The following is a 21,283-nucleotide window of genomic DNA, read 5'->3' as shown; positions in this document are numbered from 1 at the left end:
GCGTATGTACAAGACACGGCTACAGTACCAGTTAGGGCAAAATTAGGGTTTTAGTTATTTTAATTATTATATTTAAGTTATTATTACATAATTTATATTACTTATTATAAAATACTTTAATGCATGTTTTAACCTTATAATTAGTGTTAATTAAAAGTTTATAATTTATAATTAGTTTGTAATTAGTTAAATTACTATTCCTAATAATTTATATTAATATAATTAAAACTTGTCATTTAGTTAATTTAAATAAGTTTATATTATAATTACTCAAAACAAAATTCTAAACATATAGTTTTATTAAAAGTTACTATTTTACTAATTACCATCTAGTAATATAATTAATGCATCATAATTAGCATAATTTCATTTAGTTCCTTTTTAAGTTATTTATTGTAATCTTGTAATTTTATTTATGAAGTAAATTAGTTAAGTTATTTTCTGTTACTGTTATATTATAAATTCCTAATCCAAAACCCCCTTTAATTAAGTTTGACATCAAAGACTATTAAAAACCATTAAACACTCCATCTCCCTGTGGAACGAATCGGATTTACCAACAAACTAAACTACATGAATAGGACTAGTTGCCTATATATGTGTGAAATTAACCTGAATTCAATAAAATACCACATATACAATAAATCAATTCGTGTAACAAAACAACTCAAATCCGTTCATAAATAAAGGTTACGATCCAGCACATCAACTTTTTGGCGCCGCTGCCGGGGAGGTTGGCAGTTAAATAAATAGATAATTTTTCTGATTCGTAGTAGTAGTTGGATTTGTACGTGGACCGGGTTGTTGGATCACCAATTTTATTGGTCAATAGAAGGATCCTGCCTCTCTGCTGCATCTTTTGGCTATTCGAAACGTGGGCAAAATCAGAAGGAAAATCTGTTTGTTTAAGGGTTTTTATCATTGTTTTTATGTTATTCGATACTCTCGAGGAAATTCATTTCCAAGAAAGTTCAAAGTTTTTGAATAAATCCTTTAATTCTTTGTACAATTTCCCAAATTGTATGATCCGTTCAATCCTAAACTCGTTAAACTTAATCCGGAACCTCAAAGAATTAATAAAGGACAAAAACAACAAAAAGAAATAGGAAGTACTAGTAATTTTAAAACACCGAAAAACACTAAAAAAGAGAAACAAATAGGTAACCCTAGATAAACCTTTAGTGAAGTGATCTCATAATAGAAATTAATGTATGAACTTACGTTCCTCCAACGCTGAATTAACTCCTTCACATCCTGAACCCGAAAGAAAATTTCACGAACGCTTAAGAGCTCAAGAAGTAGAATCTCTTGCTAAAAATTTAGAGTCACTTTTCTTAGAATCCGACTCTGAACCAATAATTCAACCAATCATAGAGCCGATTATTAAAGAAGAAGAAGAAATGGCTGATACAAATCAAACGATGGAAGCATTAATGAAGGCCACAAGAAAAGGTCAAGGCCACGCAATCATCCAACCCACGATGAGTGATGGCTTTGAAATAAAAGGTCAATTTTTACACATGGTGACTAATACATGTCAATTCGGTGGAGCCCCAAATGAGGATGCTAACGAGCATCTTCGTAAGTTTGTAAGCATTTGCAAGCTTTTCAAAATCAAAGATGTCACCGATGAAGTTGCATGTTTAAAAATCTTTCCATGGTCCTTAAAAGATGATGCAAGAGATTGGCTAGACTCATTACCAGAAGGTTATATTGAAAACTGGAATGATATGATGGATAAGTTTTTGTCAGAATTCTTTCCTGCTTCAAAAGCAGCAAAATTACAAAGTGACATAAATCACTTTAAACAAAAGCCTAATGAAACTCTTTATGAAGCTTGGACCCGATTCAATAAAATGCTTCGAATATGTCCTCAACACGGGTTGAATACATTCCAAAAGGTCCAAATATTCTATAAAGGAGTCAATGTGGCAACTAGAAAAGATATAGATGTTGCAGCCGGAGGTTCGATCATGAAGAAAACACCTGAAGACGCTCACACAATCATTGCTGATTTAGCTTCCCATTCCCATAATTGGCATCAAGAAATAGAATTCTCTAGATCATCAAATGTTGCTAGTATTGAAAGCAATGATGAAATTGCTTCTTTAAAAGTTCAAATAGCAAATCAAGCACGGCAAATCGAGAAAGTAACCAAGGAAATGCATGCTATCAGAGTAGGATGTGAACTGTGCCAAGGTCCCCATCTTACTAGAGATTGTGATCAAAGTACATTGGAAGAGCAAGAAAATTTCTTAGGTTACTTACGAAAAGGTGAAATGAACTTCAGTGATTTTCCAGCTATAGAAGCAAACAACCAAAAATATCCTCCTATAAACAGCTATCAAGTAGGAGGACCTTCAGGATCAAATAATAATAACTATCAAAATAATAATAACTATCAAGGAGGAAATCCAGGTTACCAAAATAACCGGAATTTCCCAAATCAAAATCAAAGAAATCCGCCACCAGGTTATAATAACCGAAATCAACCTCAACGAAATTATCAAAATAATTTCCAACACAATCAGCCACAACCACTAGCACTTATGCAACCACAACCATTAGCAATTATGCAACCTCAACCTGAGAGGAAATCTGGTTTAGAAGATCTCTTAAGAGATTTTATGGTTAAGCACGAGCAAAATGCAGAGCTCCAAACTCAGCAAATCCGAAATCAACAAGCCACAATACAAAACTTAGAAAGGAATGTTGGAAGGATATCACAGTTACTATCAGAGAGACCACCAGGTACTCTCCCCTCAAATACTCAAGTGAATCCCAAAAACCCCCAAACAAGGAACGAGCATGTAAATGCTATAACTACTAGAAGTGGTTTAACTACTAAACCGGAGACTCTTAAGTCCCCGGAAGTTCCTTTATGTCCTTCTGTTTTACAAATTCCGGTTGATGAAAATGAGCAAGTTGACAAAGAACAAGAGAAAGATGATCCACCTGAGGTCATACCAAAGAAAAGTGAAGAACCAACAGTAAAGGTGCATAAGGAACCTATTCCATACCCAAAAGCATTAAAAAAGGACAGACTCGCAAGGCGATATGAGAAATTTGCGGACATGATTAAGCAAATTAGCATTAACATGCCACTCGCGGAGGTTCTTAGGGATATGCCCAATTACGGGAAGTTTTTAAAGGATCTCATATCCTCTAAGGGTAAATACCACGACGTTTCTGCCACATTCATCCATGAGGAATGTTCGGCCATCTTAAAGAAACAAAATGTACCTCCAAAATTAGGAGACCCTGGTAGTTTTATCATACCATGTATGATGGGTGATTCGGTGGTGTACGATGCACTAGCCGACCTAGGTGTGTAGCGACCCCGACAAATCGTCAAGTGACGGCGTCGGCTACGTGGGTCCCATTACCTGATTATAAGTCTTTAAGATAACGTTTGACCAAAATATGTCGCCTTCATTTCAAAATAAAGATTGTTTCAAAGTTTACAAGAATTGTTCAACCAAAAGTTAAGTTACAACGTTATAAGTACGATTGAAATCTAGGCGACACGGTTTAAAGTAAAGTCAAAAGACGCTCCATGAAAAGCATGTATACTCGACATCCAATGCAAGTATCAAATAATGAGCGGAAGCATGTATCACATATCGTGCAAGACCTGAGAAAAACATAGAAATCTGTCAACGAAAACGTTGGTGAAATCATAGGTTTAGTAAGTAAATTGTATTGAACCACAAGGTTCTTTAAGAATTGCTCAACCAAAATCGTTCACATTCCAAAATAGTATTTGTATCACGAGCACCCAATTATCAAGGCTTAACCGAATCTTCCCTCTGAATTTTGAATTTAGTGTTAGAACTTACACTATACATTGTTGAAATTATATTTCATTCACTAACGGTAGCGAACCGTCTGAATGAGGGTTTGTTAAACCCGTATGGCCACACAACATAATTACACGCTTACACTTACACCCTGCAAGTGGAACTAATGATAATTGGATTGAGGACTTTTGTTCAAACTCGTATGCATCCTTGTATTCGTATTTGTTCACAATGTAAAAGCATGAAAAGTAAATAAGTATGAAATGTATGTGTTTCTCAGCCCACGATGTAAAGAATAAAAGTGATTAAAAAAAGTGGGACTATGATCTCACCTTGAGTGCAAGAGTTAATAAAGTACTTCAACAAGTAAACGCGTGCAAGGACAAGGCTAGTCTTGACCTAAACATATAGGTTATATCAATAACGGTAAACACAACCAGTCAAAGATGTTCAATTAGTCCTATGGCTCGTTACGACTCGATTATATTAACATGTGAATCAACTAGTCAAGTTTCATGCAAGATACAAGTAAATAATCATGTTAGAAAGGTTGCATAAGTATTTGGTTAAGTTTGACAAAAAGTCAAAATTGGTCGGGTCAAAGTCAACGGAAAAGTCAACATGTTCGGGTCGGGTCTCGGACAAATTTTCTATGCTAGTTATTCATATATAAGCATGTTAAAACAAGTTGAAAGTGAATTGGAGGTCTAGAACATCCCAAACATTTTTCGTGAAACGACCAACCAAAACAGCCCCTGGCAGGCAAATGGGACGGCGTCCCAAATGCCTGGACGGCGTCCCAGTGTGAAAGGCTGGACGGCGTCCCAGGGTGTAGACGGCGTCCCACTTTAAAGACCTGGACGGCGTCCCAGGGTTTTAGACGGCGTCCAGAAGGCTTTCCAGGAACTGTTTTGCTGAAACACAAGTGCACGAACCAAAAACCAAACAATCACAATCTATGATCCGCAAACAATTAGAACAAGTATTTTATATCACCGGGAAGGTATTTTGACAAGGAAAACACCTAGACACAATTCATCAAGTAATTCAACACTTACACACCCCAAAACCGCATTTAAACGTTCATAATCAAAGTTCAAGTTCTAAATATGCATTTCATGATTCGGGCATCCGTTTTACATGTATGATATGCCGTTTCGAAGGTAATCAAACACACATTGCAACAAAACACTTAACAACAATATCTCATAGCATTTGACGCATCAAAAGTTCATGTAAAGCTTATTAAACCCTAATCCAAGTTCACAAAATCACTAATCATGTTCTTGGAGTTTCCTTAATCAACCTATACATCAAAATGAAACTAATGATACTAGTAACACTTTTAAAACATGCACTTTAACAATCTAACAACATTTGATCATCCAAAATCAAGGATTTAGCAAGAAATTTTCATAATGAACTAGTTACACCGAAAACAACGAATCGAGCATACAAATTACATACACGACATCACAATGAGCCATAGACACTAATTAACATACTTTTAAGTCAAGAACACAAATTTAAAGAAAACTAGTGTTTTAGAAATGTTACCCAAAATCGAAGTAGTTAGCATCAAATCGAAGAGGATGAAGAGAGGATCACGAATATGTAATTTGTTTTGATGTTTGATTGCTTGAATGGAAATAGATGATGAATTTAGTGAATGGGTGTTTTGAGTTCAAAAATGGTGGAGAGAAAAGAAGGAAGAAAGTGGGAGGTGAAATGAGTGGATAAGAGGAGGTGTTGACCATTTGACCTAGTCAAATGTTTGGCACCTTGGCGAAACTAGTCCCTCAAGTTTGTTGTCGGGTGCGGGAATTAACCAAACGAAATATTTTAAAACGTTAGAGTAAACGAGTGATGTTATAATTAAATAACGAGAATATTATGAACGTTAGTTAACGAAAGATGCCAAATTAAATGATGAAAGATATTATTTAAAAAAAATAAAAAGACGGTGTTAAAATAAATTTAACGGAAAAACGCGGGATGTTACATTATCCACACCTCAAAAGAAATTTCGTCCTGAAATTTAGTTGGAAGTAATAGTCGATGTCTCTTACTCGAGACCTAGTGTAGTAACTCTACGAATGATTGGAGGTACTTTCTTGGACATTCCACGAATCCGGATAGTCGGGGTGTTACGTTGTATTAGGGCTTGGTTTTACGATCCACAAGTTCAGCCGGTTTTTCCTATGAGGAGGAGTTTGTCATCAATAGTTGGTGCATCTAGAAGGATTGCACGTTCCTGTTCCGCAGGACACGTTTCTAAATTTGTTACACGAAATGTAGGGTAAACGGAAACTTAATTGAGTCGAAAGTTCTAAACGGTAGGGAGCGGTTCCAATGCGCCCCAAGGTTTCAAAAGGATCAATGTTGCGGATATAACCTTCCTCGATTCCCCAAATGGATTACACCTTTCCAAGGTGTAGTTTCTCAATATTACGCGGTCACACTCTGGGACTTTGTGAGGTTTTCATCTAAGTTTGGTATAACCCTTATGGCAACTACGGGTCGTCTCGAGCCCTTCTCGGACTTGAATGATCTCAATTGTTGTTTCTTGATGAAGTTCAGATTTCGGTGTTTGCTTGCCACATGCGTTGGTCCAACGAATAGGGGTATGACATTTGCGGTCATATAGGGTTTCGGAAGTGCGGCGTTAGTACAAGAACGGTAACTATCGTAGTATGAGGGATCAACTAAAAGCGATAATGCGAGTTTGAAACATGTCCTTCCAGGATGTAAATCGTTCGTTTGCTCGGTTCGTCGGTTTGTGAGAGATACGTGGTACTCATGTCTAAGCGGGTTCCCAAGGTTTCTTGCAAAACTAGAAGCGATACGAGTATTTTGATCCGAGGTAATTGGCATTGGCAATGGTACACCATATTAGAAAAAGAATTCCTTAAGATATGTTTGAACAAGTTAGTTAGGGCTCAAAAATGTTCGTTAGGACTATTCACCCTCGTGGCGAATACTAATGTAATATGAAGAGTTTCTCTATCCATTGAGAAATGTTACAAAAGTTTCCTTATACGGAAGTGCGAGCGATAAAGATAGGAGCGAAATGAGAACTTTGAATAGGATGAGCTTACATCTCGAGGTTGCCATAACGTGCCTCTAGTTGTCAAAAGTTGAAGTCTGAAAGAGAAACGAGATAGTACACGTAGTTGTATAGTTCGGGGTTGAATAATAGTTGGCCGATTATCAGAAACACAAGGGCGTTAAGTCAAAGAAGAGTGAAGTATCGTTGGATTGTGTGTTATCTTAAATTCCAGTAATATCAGACGGTAACGGTGAAATATCAGAGGTGTGTAGTGTGGTACGTGATGACGAGAAAATTGATCGGATCCACAATTTAGTATTCGACTTCTTCGTGCAAAATAACGAATTTAACTAGAAATGTTGGTGTGAAGACTCACGCTCAAGGCTCGAACACGGAGAGGTTTATAGTTTTTCCTTAGTGAGTTAACGAGTTTAAAAGTCGTGTAACACGAGAAAAGTCAGAAATGAATCTTCGGTAGTAACAGACGAGATCTAAGATTTTACGAATACAAGTCTGAGTGGGGAGAGTTTCCTGATTACATGTGGCTTGATTTCGAGATTGATTGAAATGCCTTGACCATTAACATTATGGTCTAGAAAATTGGACTTCGTTCAACAGAAATTCTCACTTGGAGAATTTGGTATAGAGTTGCTCTTTTCTCAAAAGTTCGAGCGTAAGATGGTGATGTTGTTCGTTTTCCTTCTTTACTTGAATAAGTTAAGATGTCATCTATAAATACGATAACAGATTTGTCTAGATAAGTTTGCATACGTGGTTTAGGAGGTTTATGGATACGGACGAGCCTTGGATAAATCGAATGGTACTAAGAGGGATTTACAACTAACGTTGCGAGTTCGGAAAAGACTCAGGAGACATTGTCTCCCTTAACCCCCAATTGATGATATCCGGAACGGAGGTCGTTTTGGAATACACACGGGATTCATGCAAGAAATCATGAGGTCATGGATGCGAGGGAGAGGGTATCGGTTTCCAACCGAAAATTACCCAGTTCACAATAATCTATACAAGACGATGGGGAAACATTTTTTTTTTTTTTTATTTTTATTTTTTATTTTTTTTTTATTTTTTTTTATTTTTTTTTATTTTTTTTTTTTTACGAATAGGTTCCGAGCTCCCTAGTTCTATAGGTGTCAAGTCAAAAGTCTTAATGTATATCCTCCAATAAAATTTATAGGCACACAATATTTTCCGTTGGTCACTTAAATTGCCTAAGTAGTGTCTAGGGGAAAAAGGTGGAGTGCAAAGGGTACGAGTCAAAGTCTTGTTTATAAAACGTCTAACGGTAACCGAATCGAATAAACATGAAACGTGAGAATTTCGAGAAGAAACATACCCGTGACTAGTCCATCGTCGTCTCGGGCATCCTAGGCGTTGATGTTGAAAGTTTAACGGCGTGCGTTGGGGTTGATTTTCTTATTTGGGCACGCACTCCAAAAATGACCCGGTTGGCCACATTCAAAACAAACACCCGTCTTGGGTGCATTGGGCTCCTTTTGAGCGACGGGAGCGGTATTCCTACAATCGTGGGCTACATGGCCACTTCTTTGACACTTCAAGCAAAATGGTTTGCCACAATCGCCTAAATGATGTTTGTAGCACTCGTTACAATACGGTAGGTGTCCGGTATAACCTTTCTTGCCGTTGGGGATGAAGGGCTTCTTGGCGAGGTTGTTGTAATTGCTTGATTGGGGGGCTTCCCATTTTCTTTTGTTGTCACCCGACTTATCCTCGGCTTTAGGTGCCGGCACTTCAATCTCATCCACTGTTTCAATCAATTGACGGGCCATATTCAAAGCCTCTTGGTGGTTAGCGGGTTTGGATGACATTACTCCTTGTTTGATGCTCTTGGGGAGACCATCCATGTAAAGTTCAACCCTTAAAGATTCGGGGTTCACAAGATTTGGGCACATCAAAGCAAGTTCGGAGAATCGTTGATTATAGGCCTTAAGGTCGTTCCCGACCGCTTTCAGAGCTCTTAGCTCTTGTTCGAGCCTTCGGGTTTCTTCGCGAGGAAAATATTCGGTGATCATCTTTCCTCTTAAGTCGGCCCAAGAGAGAGCGTGGGCTTCGTGGATACCCACCGATTGTACATACGTATTCCACCATGTGAGAGCGATACCGGCGAAGGTGTGAGTGGAAAATCTGACCTTGTCTTGGTCTCGACAACCGCTTATGCTAAAGACGGCTTCCGTTTGCTCAAACCATCGGGTGAGCACAACCGGTCCCCCGGTTCCATCAAAAGTGTGAGGTTTGCACCCCATGAAATTCTTATAGGAGCATCCTTCGTTGGAATTTCCGGCTCCATTGCTGTTGTTGTGATGATTGTTGTTATTGTTGTTGTTGGAGGAGTGACCGGCCATGGCCGCATCCACGGCAGTGGCTATCATACGTTGGAGGGCTTGTTCAGGAGTTTCGGGAGGAGCGCGTCGACGAGCCATTGTTCCTTCATGACACAAGAATATCGTTGGTTAGTATTTTCAACAATACTAACCGGAGTATGGAATAAGGATAGAGAGAAAATTTTCCTTGACTCGCCCTAAATTCTTTATGTTATAATGTCGGAACGTCCATGTGAATCACCGTAATATAATCCCGGAAATTATATTACCCTGATTCTCATGTGCATTTAACATTACTTCATAAAGTCAAGGTGGCGCGTCAACAAAATTTATCAACGTAAGATCAAGATCGAATACGAGTTAGATATGATAGAAGAGTTCGAGTATAAATGCACAAATAGTCAAGTAATTCCTACTTCAGTCTATATGCCGGTTGTAGTCTAGATTCACCTATGTACCCTATGACTCGGGGTGGACACAAATGAACTCTAAATCCCTACAACCAAGGCTCTGATACCACTTGTAGCGACCCCGACAAATCGTCAAGTGACGGCGTCAGCTACGTGGGTCCCATTACCTGATTATAAGTCTTTAAGATAACGTTTGACCAAAATATGTCGCCTTCATTTCAAAATAAAGATTGTTTCAAAGTTTACAAGAATTGTTCAACCAAAAGTTAAGTTACAACGTTATAAGTACGATTGAAATCTAGGCGACACGGTTTAAAGTAAAGTCAAAAGACGCTCCATGAAAAGCATGTATACTCGACATCCAATGCAAGTATCAAATAATGAGCGGAAGCATGTATCACATATCGTGCAAGACCTGAGAAAAACATAGAAATCTGTCAACGAAAACGTTGGTGAAATCATAGGTTTAGTAAGTAAATTGTATTGAACCACAAGGTTCTTTAAGAATTGCTCAACCAAAATCGTTCACATTCCAAAATAGTATTTGTATCACGAGCACCCAATTATCAAGGCTTAACCGAATCTTCCCTCTGAATTTTGAATTTAGTGTTAGAACTTACACTATACATTGTTGAAATTATATTTCATTCACTAACGGTAGCGAACCGTCTGAATGAGGGTTTGTTAAACCCGTATGGCCACACAACATAATTACACGCTTACACTTACACCCTGCAAGTGGAACTAATGATAATTGGATTGAGGACTTTTGTTCAAACTCGTATGCATCCTTGTATTCGTATTTGTTCACAATGTAAAAGCATGAAAAGTAAATAAGTATGAAATGTATGTGTTTCTCAGCCCACGATGTAAAGAATAAAAGTGATTAAAAAAAGTGGGACTATGATCTCACCTTGAGTGCAAGAGTTAATAAAGTACTTCAACAAGTAAACGCGTGCAAGGACAAGGCTAGTCTTGACCTAAACATATAGGTTATATCAATAACGGTAAACACAACCAGTCAAAGATGTTCAATTAGTCCTATGGCTCGTTACGACTCGATTATATTAACATGTGAATCAACTAGTCAAGTTTCATGCAAGATACAAGTAAATAATCATGTTAGAAAGGTTGCATAAGTATTTGGTTAAGTTTGACAAAAAGTCAAAATTGGTCGGGTCAAAGTCAACGGAAAAGTCAACATGTTCGGGTCGGGTCTCGGACAAATTTTCTATGCTAGTTATTCATATATAAGCATGTTAAAACAAGTTGAAAGTGAATTGGAGGTCTAGAACATCCCAAACATTTTTCGTGAAACGACCAACCAAAACAGCCCTTGGCAGGCAAATGGGACGGCGTCCCAAATGCCTGGACGGCGTCCCAGTGTGAAAGGCTGGACGGCGTCCCAGGGTGTAGACGGCGTCCCACTTTAAAGACCTGGACGGCGTCCCAGGGTTTTAGACGGCGTCCAGAAGGCTTTCCAGGAACTGTTTTGCTGAAACACAAGTGCACGAACCAAAAACCAAACAATCACAATCTATGATCCGCAAACAATTAGAACAAGTATTTTATATCACCGGGAAGGTATTTTGACAAGGAAAACACCTAGACACAATTCATCAAGTAATTCAACACTTACACACCCCAAAACCGCATTTAAACGTTCATAATCAAAGTTCAAGTTCTAAATATGCATTTCATGATTCGGGCATCCGTTTTACATGTATGATATGCCGTTTCGAAGGTAATCAAACACACATTGCAACAAAACACTTAACAACAATATCTCATAGCATTTGACGCATCAAAAGTTCATGTAAAGCTTATTAAACCCTAATCCAAGTTCACAAAATCACTAATCATGTTCTTGGAGTTTCCTTAATCAACCTATACATCAAAATGAAACTAATGATACTAGTAACACTTTTAAAACATGCACTTTAACAATCTAACAACATTTGATCATCCAAAATCAAGGATTTAGCAAGAAATTTTCATAATGAACTAGTTACACCGAAAACAACGAATCGAGCATACAAATTACATACACGACATCACAATGAGCCATAGACACTAATTAACATACTTTTAAGTCAAGAACACAAATTTAAAGAAAACTAGTGTTTTAGAAATGTTACCCAAAATCGAAGTAGTTAGCATCAAATCGAAGAGGATGAAGAGAGGATCACGAATATGTAATTTGTTTTGATGTTTGATTGCTTGAATGGAAATAGATGATGAATTTAGTGAATGGGTGTTTTGAGTTCAAAAATGGTGGAGAGAAAAGAAGGAAGAAAGTGGGAGGTGAAATGAGTGAATAAGAGGAGGTGTTGACCATTTGACCTAGTCAAATGTTTGGCACCTTGGCGAAACTAGTCCCTCAAGTTTGTTGTCGGGTGCGGGAATTAACCAAACGAAATATTTTAAAACGTTAGAGTAAACGAGTGATGTTATAATTAAATAACGAGAATATTATGAACGTTAGTTAACGAAAGATGCCAAATTAAATGATGAAAGATATTATTTAAAAAAAATAAAAAGACGGTGTTAAAATAAATTTAACGGAAAAACGCGGGATGTTACAAGGTGCAAGTGTTAACTTAATGCCTTACTCGTTATATTTAAAACTTGACTTAGGAGACTTAAAACCAACCCGAATGGGTATTCGATTAGTAAACCAATCATTTGATACTCCCATAGGTATAGCCAAGGATATACTTGTAAAAGTTGTCTCACTTATCTTTCCCGTCGACTTTGTTATTCTAGAAATGCAAGAGGACACAAAAGTTCCTATCATTTTAGGACGTCCTTTCCTAAACACTACAGATGCTATCATTAATGTCCAAAAAGAACAATTGAGTCTAGGTGTGGGAAACGAGAGAATAATTTGTCACATTGACAAAGCCATGAAAAGACCCACTTCTACCGATGACTCTTGTTTTCAAATTGATGTTATAGATCTTTGTGTCGAGAATGAATTGAAGGAGCTACTTGAAATTGATATCCCGGAGTTAGCCCCAGTAAGTGAGAATGAATACTTCAATATTGATAAAGATTTTGATGAGTTGATGAAGGTGGTCACGGATGACGAGACCATAATAGAAGAAATTCCCATGGAAGAGGAATCGTTTGAGGAAATCAAAAATGAAGATAGATTTCGTATAAAAAATTCCTTAGAAGAACCACCCGTACTAGAGCTTAAAGAGCTACCCAAACACTTGGAGTATGCTTATCTCGAAGGTACATCTAAATTACCAGTAATTATTTCTTCACATCTTTCAGATAATGAGAAGGATAAGCTAATTTCTGTATTAAAAACCCATAAAAAGGCTATAGCCTGGAAAACAACCGACATTCCGGGAATAAACCCGTCTTATTGTACACATAAAATTCTCCTTGAGAATGACTACAAACCCGTAGTATAAAGACAACGCAGGCTAAATCCCAACATGAAAGAGGTTGTTAAAAAGGAGGTCGTCAAGCTTCTTGACGCCGGGTTAATCTACCCCATCTCCGATAGTCCATGGGTTAGTCCAGTACAAGTAGTACCCAAAAAGGGGGGTACAACCGTTATATTAAATGAAAAGGACGAACTCGTCCCAACTAGAACAGTTACCGGCTGGAGAGTCTGTATTGATTACAGACGTCTAAATGATGCCACTAGAAAGGATCATTTCCCGTTACCTTTTATTGATCAAATGCTTGAACGATTAGCGGGAAAAGAATATTATTGCTTTTTAGACGGTTTCTCCGGTTACTTCCAAATTCCAATTGATCCCAACGACCAAGAAAAGACCACATTCACTTGTCCTTTCGGTACCTTTGCCTATCGCCGCATGCCGTTTGGTTTATGCAATGCGCCCGAAACCTTTCAAAGGTGCATGATGGCAATCTTTGATGACATGGTAGAGGATTGTATGGAAGTCTTCATGGACGACTTTTCCGTATTTGGAGACTCCTTTGAATCGTGTCTTTTCAACCTTGAACGTATGCTTATCCGATGTGAGAAAGCAAACTTGGTCCTAAATTGGGAAAAATGCCACTTCATGGTGAAAGAGGGCATTGTACTTGGTCACAAAATATCTCGTGCAGGAATAGAGGTAGATAAAGCTAAAATTGAAGTTATCTCTAAGCTACCTAAACCATCAAATGTTAAAGCAATTAGAAGCTTTCTTGGTCACGCAGGATTCTATAGGCGATTTATCAAAGATTTTTCTAAAATCGCCCGCCCATTGACCAAACTTCTTGAAAAGGATGCTCCATTTGACTTCGATTCTAATTGCGAGAATGCATTCTCGATTCTAAAGTCAAAACTCACACAAGCTCCCATTATGGTATCTCCAGATTGGAGTATGCCATTTGAGCTAATGTGTGACGCAAGCGACTATGCTTTAGGTGCTGTTTTAGGACAACGTCCCGATAATCATTTTCTTCCGATTTATTATGCAAGTAAAACTCTAACGGGAGCCCAAATTAATTATACCACCACGGAAAAAGAACTCCTAGCGGTTGTTTATGCATTTGATAAATTTCGGTCATATTTGGTGTTGTCCAAGACCATTGTTTACACGGACCATTCGGCACTTAGGTATTTATTCTCGAAACTAGATGCAAAACATCGTCTCATACGTTGGGTTCTTTTACTTCAAGAATTTGACATTGAGATACGTGACAAGAAAGGAGCTGAGAATCTAGCTGCCGATCATTTATCCCGACTTGAAAACCCTGAATTAGATAAACTTGATGACACAATCATCAAGGACACATTTCCTGACGAATCTCTAATGAGGGTTGAAAAAGAATCTGAAATCCCATGGTTTGCCCATTTTGCAAACTATCTTGCTTCAGGCATTCTACAAAAAGGACTTACTTATCAGCAAAAGAAGAAATTCTTTGCGGATTTAAAGTCTTATTTCTGGGAATACCCAGACCTATTTCGTGTTGGTGCGGATCAAATAATTCGCCGTTGTGTGTACGGACAAGAAGCTCAACAAATTCTTGAGCATTGCCATCAAGGGCCAACCGGCGGTCATTTCGGACCAAACCACACTGCAAGAAAAATCCTTGAATCGGGCTTTTATTGGCCCACGATCTTTAAAGATGCCCATGATTTCGTTCGGACTTGTAACGCATGCCAACGAACGGGTAACATCACGAAAAAGGATGAGATGCCTCAAACCGGCATCCAAGTTTGTGAAATCTTTGACATTTGGGGAATCGATTTCATGGGACCCTTTTCAAGTTCACATAAGTGCAAGTACATACTAGTAGCCGTTGACTATGTATCCAAGTGGGCTGAAGCAAAAGCTTTGCCTACAAATGATGCTAGGGTGGTGGTAAACTTCTTGAAAAATCTCTTCTCACGCTTTGGAATCCCAAAAGCACTCATATCCGACCGAGGAACACATTTTACCAACAACCTTCTTGAAAAGGTGTTGAAGAAGTATGGCGTAACTCATCGTTTCTCTACTCCGTACCACCCGCAAACAAGTGGTCAAGTGGAGAACACGAATCGTGCCTTAAAACGCATACTTGAGAAGACGGTTAATAACAACCCTAAAATCTGGCAACGCAAGTTAGATGGCGCGTTGTGGGCTTTTAGGACTGCGTATAAAACACCAATAGGTACCACACCATTTAGACTTGTATACGGTAAAGCGTGTCATCTACCTGTTGAAGTTGAACACAAGGCGTACTGGGCTATGAGAGAATGTAATACTGACCTTGTACAAGCCGGAGAAAATAGGTTATCACAACTTAACGAACTAGATGAATTAAGATTACAAGCCTACGAAAATTCTAAAACATATAAAGAAAAAACTAAAGTATGGCACGATGCACGATTAAAAAAGAAAGAATTTGAACAAGGGGATAAAGTATTGGTATTCCAATCACGTTTCAAGTTTTCACCTGGTAAACTTAGATCCCGATGGAATGGGCCATATATAATAAAACAGGTTTTTCCATCTGGATATGCAGAGTTGTATGGTAAAGACGGTGGAACTTTCAAAGTGAACGGACACAGACTCAAGTTATACTTTGAAGAAATCAATACTACGGAAAGAGATGAAACCACCTTCTACCCTAAGGACAAATAAATTCAGGGTAACTCTAAGGTTTTAAACTCCATTCTCGATTTTTATTCTTATCTTTAAGAGTGGGGTTAGATTGGTCTTTCCCTAGCAGACCCTAAAGAACTAGTCTTCTCCCTCCATTCTACCTTTTTAATTTCTTTTTGTTTTTATTGTGTAATTTCAAGATGCGCAGTCAGTATATCTATAACCATTTCATTTTAAAGTGCGATAAGATTTTACCGAGGGATGTGGTGTTAGATATTAAGAAAAGATGCGATAAGGCGAGGAAAGAAGAAAGACAGAAACCAAATGAGACAAACTATGCAAGAGGAAAATCTAAATCAGCTAAAAGGCGTAGAGCACGTCATTTGGGTAAATGTGTGAAATGTGGAAAACCGACTCACTCCGGAGATTGCCCAAAGAACCAAACGGACTCTAATTACGAGTACGTAACCTTATGCCGAGAAGGGCCTTTAAAATGTGCAGAAGAAAACCTCTTAAACCAGCTAGGTTACGCCTACGAAGCAATGGGGAGCGAAATAATGCGACTCCACTACGAGGCGAGCCAACGAGGCTTCACTCTTTAAATCTTTTTCTCGCCAATTGTGTGTTTGTGCATTTTTGTGTGTAATGTTTTGGTGTGTTTGGTTTGTTTTTGTTTGTTGTATGTTCTATTAAAACGGTCTACCATTTAAAAGTGATGAACCTTGAGTTCAATATGTTTTCATTAAAAACGATAAATGTTAAGTGTTACAACTGAATTATCGTTTTTCAAATTGCACGAAATTTCTTATTGGATTCATAAGATATCTGTTAAATAGTAAACCACGAAAACAAAATAAAAAAAAAAAAAAAATCCTTTCTACTAAATTGAAGGTGAAACGCCTTGAGTTTAACTTGTTTCTTTGAAAATGAAAATGTTTAGGTGTCACAACTGAATTTTCATTCTTCAAATTGCACAAAAATTTTTTTGTTGTTGTTAAAAGTCTACAGTAGATTGCAAAATATATCTTTTTATCAATAACCGTAAAAATATATAACTTGTAAATCTTTGTCGTGGATAATGATAGGTTTGACGACCGAATTTATCTCTACCTAATCGATAGGAAACAAAGTTTTAAGTTTGAAAATTAGTTGATCTAGGGGTATACAAAAAAATAATATAGAGTGTATTTTAATTTGTGTAATTTTTATTTTTCATGTACTTGTTTTAAAATTAAAAATGTTAATAATTTTAACACAAAAATAGAGTGTTTTTATTTTATTTTAAATTTGTTTTCGAAAAACATTAAAAACTTTAACTTTTAATGGATTGAATTTTATAAATTGAAATTATTAAAACATGTATTGAAATTAAAAATTTATAAACGGATTAAGATCAGGTCTAACAACCGAATTTCCGTTACAAATATAAATTTATAAAAGATATTTTTAAATTCAATTGATTTTAAGTTATATAAAAAAAAAAATACAGACAAAGCATACGCGAATCGTGTAGACCTACACGAAACGCGTGGAATACAAAGCTTACGCGAATCGCGTAGACCTACGCGAAACACGTAAGGTCAAAAATAGCTGAACATAACAGATCGAGCAGCAGACAGTTTTCACACTCCCATCATATCCCCGCAAGCTTACGCACCCTCAGCCTTTCCATCATATCCCCCATGGCAGACACCCAATGACCCTCTACCTCCACCCTATGACCATAACGCCGCCATAGCCGCGAGTCAGGATGCATATAGGCATTTCTACGAGGAACAACGCCTAAACGAGCAACGGCAGTGACAGCAACAGGAGGAGGGCGAACGAGGAGGACCATTTTGGAGCCCATTTGACTAGTTCTATTGTTTTAAACATTTTTATTTTTATGGTGTGTAATAACATTATTGTATGGTGTGTTTTAATACTTTTATATTTCTTATGTTTTATTATATATTAGCAAGAAAGTAGTGTGGGGTAAAATTGTTTTGTACGATTGATGTACAACCCCATGTTTTGTGTGCTTTTACATGGTTTTGACAGGTACAGAAGAAAATGCAATTAGACAAAACGAAACATCGAATTACATTGTGATACAAACGTTGGATAAAATCATAGGTAAAACAATTTGAAAATCCAAATCGGTTAACAAAGGAAGTTCCAAATATTCTACACTTTTTGTCCTCTCAAATTTATACATTTTTATCTGATTTTATGTAATGAGGGCATTACATAATCTTAAGTGTGGGGTGGGAATATATAAATTCTCGAGAACTTATAAGTTATTGGTTTTTATGAAAATTTGAAAATCTTTAAACAAATATAACAAATAAATTTTTAAGGTAACTACGAGCGATTAAAGCATAGGTGTCAAAAACCGAAATTATCGTCTCAATACATTAAAAACGCATAAGTTTATTTGTTTAAAACCTATAAAAGAAAACCAAGTATAACAAGAATTTATAAAACCTTATGTTGAGAACCATATATCACATGTTTCTATGAAGTTATTGCAGATATCATTGCTTTGGAACGTATAAACCTGAATATTCCATTATTACGAGTAATAGAGGATGAATCAAGTCCATCCCGTAAGGAAGTAAAGTCTTCCAAATTGACACACTTGCTAACTTATGTTAGAAGATGTAGTCCAGAACAGCTGTAGGTTGACGAAAAATCTTGTAAAGTCATCCCTAAGATCGGCTGGAAATCCACCTAACCTCAGCATCAAACAGGGTTTTTGGTGGTCAGACTTATCCTAACCATGAGAAGGATATTTTTCGTACAATGGGGGGGGCACAATGCAAATTAGCTTTTAAGACTAATGAATCTAATCCCCAGATGGATGATCTCCGTAAAGATCAACTGCATCTATGTTTGACCGCGGTCAACATACATATGCCATAACAAATTGAGGTGTGCAAACTCATGGTTCACCGATGATATTTGGACACGATATAATTTTGTTCTAAAACTTATGCTATTTTATGAATTATATTTGTGTAAAACCATTTTTTGGACATTCGGCTTCAAGTTCCATGATACTACAATCATGGGGGCGAATAGCTTGCTAATCGCCGACTGAGACTTCGGTTTTCAGTTACCCTCAACCGGAATTTGAGGTTAAAACCGGAAAACGTGTCTAGTGTAAAAACTAGCATGACATTTTATAAAATCATAAAACGTTTTCACAAGGTCCAATTTTCCCTAAGGATCCAAATTTTTAAACCCTAATCACGAGTTTCATGTTTGTTTCTGTTGTCAGAATTTCGTTTCGTGTGGTGTGCGTATGATCCAATAAATACTGTGTTGTGTAATATATTTCATATAGCGTGTGTTTCATTTCGTGTAGTGTGATCTAATGTTCGATAATAAAGATATATATAATGTTCTAATTCTGTTCAAGGATGTAATTGCTTGAGGACAAGCAACGTTCAAGTGTGGGGTATTTTGATATTGCTCTAAACATACATATTATTCGACGCAATATCACTTATATTTCATAGGTTTTTACCATCTACAAAGACATTCAATGAGCATTTCACGAGAAAAACGATAAAAGTAGACAAGAGCTTGCTATTCGAAGAAACGACGATAAAACGATAGTTTTAACCAAATTTATATCAAGAAACATTTATCCGAATGAAAGTACAAGATAATTGAAGAAAAGAGTTCAAATGAAAAGTGCCAAGTCAATTTAACGTCAACACGGGATCAACATAGAACAAACGAAAAAGAAAAATAAAGAAAACTGCCATTATCTCTTACGCGAAACGCGTAGTAATTTAGCCTTACGCGAATCGTGTGACCTCTACACGAAACGCATAATGTTAGGCCGAATTTAATCATTCATCAGATAAGGGCGGCTGCTTTTTGGAGATAAAAACTAATTCTTTTGATAAATGGTGTACAGCAAGGAATCAACCAACAGATCACCTACTATTTCCATGTTAAATACGGAGTACGTTCAGAGTTGAAGGTGTACAGAAAATATTAGACAACAACACATACAACAATTACTATAGTTAAATATATTGTCATTTTATTACTCTGTAAAATTAGTTTAAATTATTTAGGGGGTATTGTTCGTGATTAAGGGTGTTATTGTACGCGTGAAAGGGGTGTTATTATTGTAATTTTCCTACCGTTTGAAGTTAATGAAAGTGAAGATATTTTAGTAAGTTTACTCTGTTAAAATTATCGTTGTTATTATGTTTGCATATCTATATTTTTATGTTTACCCTAGTGTAATGAATAGCTAAATTTCCCTAGTGTTTGCTTAAATGTAGAGCCCCTAGCGAAATGGATTATTACCATTTGTAAAAGTTAAAAATGTAACTTTAGTATTTTTAATATTGAGCCTAGTTAAAAGAACCATTTTTATGTAATTAGGTATTTAACCCTTGCCACTTAATTTATTAAATTTAAATAACGAAAGTTGTTTTTATTTACATAAATTAAGCTTCAACATTAAAAATGATCTAGACGAATTTATGGATAAGTTATTAACACCAATTTAGAAATAAACTTCGGTGGTTTGGGTGATATCAATAAATTATATGACAATGAAATTATAAAAAGGGAAGCCGTTATAATTTGGGTATTGGCGAAAGTCAAAACAAGGCTAGGCCTCAATTTAAATACTTGGGGAATAGTAGCTTTCTAAATAAAATCCGATGAAAATTAGATTTGATTAAGTTAGTCGTAACCTTATATTTATTCGAAAGAAAAATGTAAAGTTTATTACTAAAACATTTTAATAGGGCTTAAACTCAAAACAATCCATGGACCTAGGGGTGACACATTTAAGTAAACACTCCCATTTATCCCATTATTATTTCTTGTAAACGTATTATTATCATTATTTATGAATTATTATTTTAAAATATAAAAACAATACATAAAAACATTTAAATCCGTAACAGACTGTTTGTCACAGTTTATATATCATACGCGAATCGTGTATGGTATACGCGAAACGCGTATGCCTGTAAATCAAACTGTACGATCAGAATCACACAATTCGCGTAGGTTTTAAATTATACGCGATACGCGTATAAATACGCGAAACGCGTATGTACAAGACACGGCTACAGTACCAGTTAGGGCAAAATTAGGGTTTTAGTTATTTTAATTATTATATTTAAGTTATTATTACATAATTTATATTACTTATTATAAAATACTTTAATACATGTTTTAACCTTATAATTAGTGTTAATTAAAAGTTTATAATTTATAATTAGTTTGTAATTAGTTAAATTACTATTCCTAATAATTTATATTAATATAATTAAAACTTGTCATTTAGTTAATTTAAATAAGTTTATATTATAATTACTCAAAACAAAATTCTAAACATATAGTTTTATTAAAAGTTACTATTTTACTAATTACCATCTAGTAATATAATTAATGCATCATAATTAGCATAATTTCATTTAGTTCCTTTTTAAGTTATTTATTGTAATCTTGTAATTTTATTTATGAAGTAAATTAGTTAAGTTATTTTCTGTTACTGTTATATTATAAATTCCTAATCCAAAACCCCCTTTAATTAAGTTTGACATCAAAGACTATTAAAAACCATTAAACACTCCATCTCCCT

This window comes from Rutidosis leptorrhynchoides, chromosome 2 (genome assembly GCF_046630445.1).
Source record: "Rutidosis leptorrhynchoides isolate AG116_Rl617_1_P2 chromosome 2, CSIRO_AGI_Rlap_v1, whole genome shotgun sequence".
Taxonomy (NCBI): domain Eukaryota; kingdom Viridiplantae; phylum Streptophyta; class Magnoliopsida; order Asterales; family Asteraceae; genus Rutidosis; species Rutidosis leptorrhynchoides.
The sequence above is the reverse complement of the archived record's forward strand: the minus strand, read 5'-3'. Positions refer to the sequence as shown.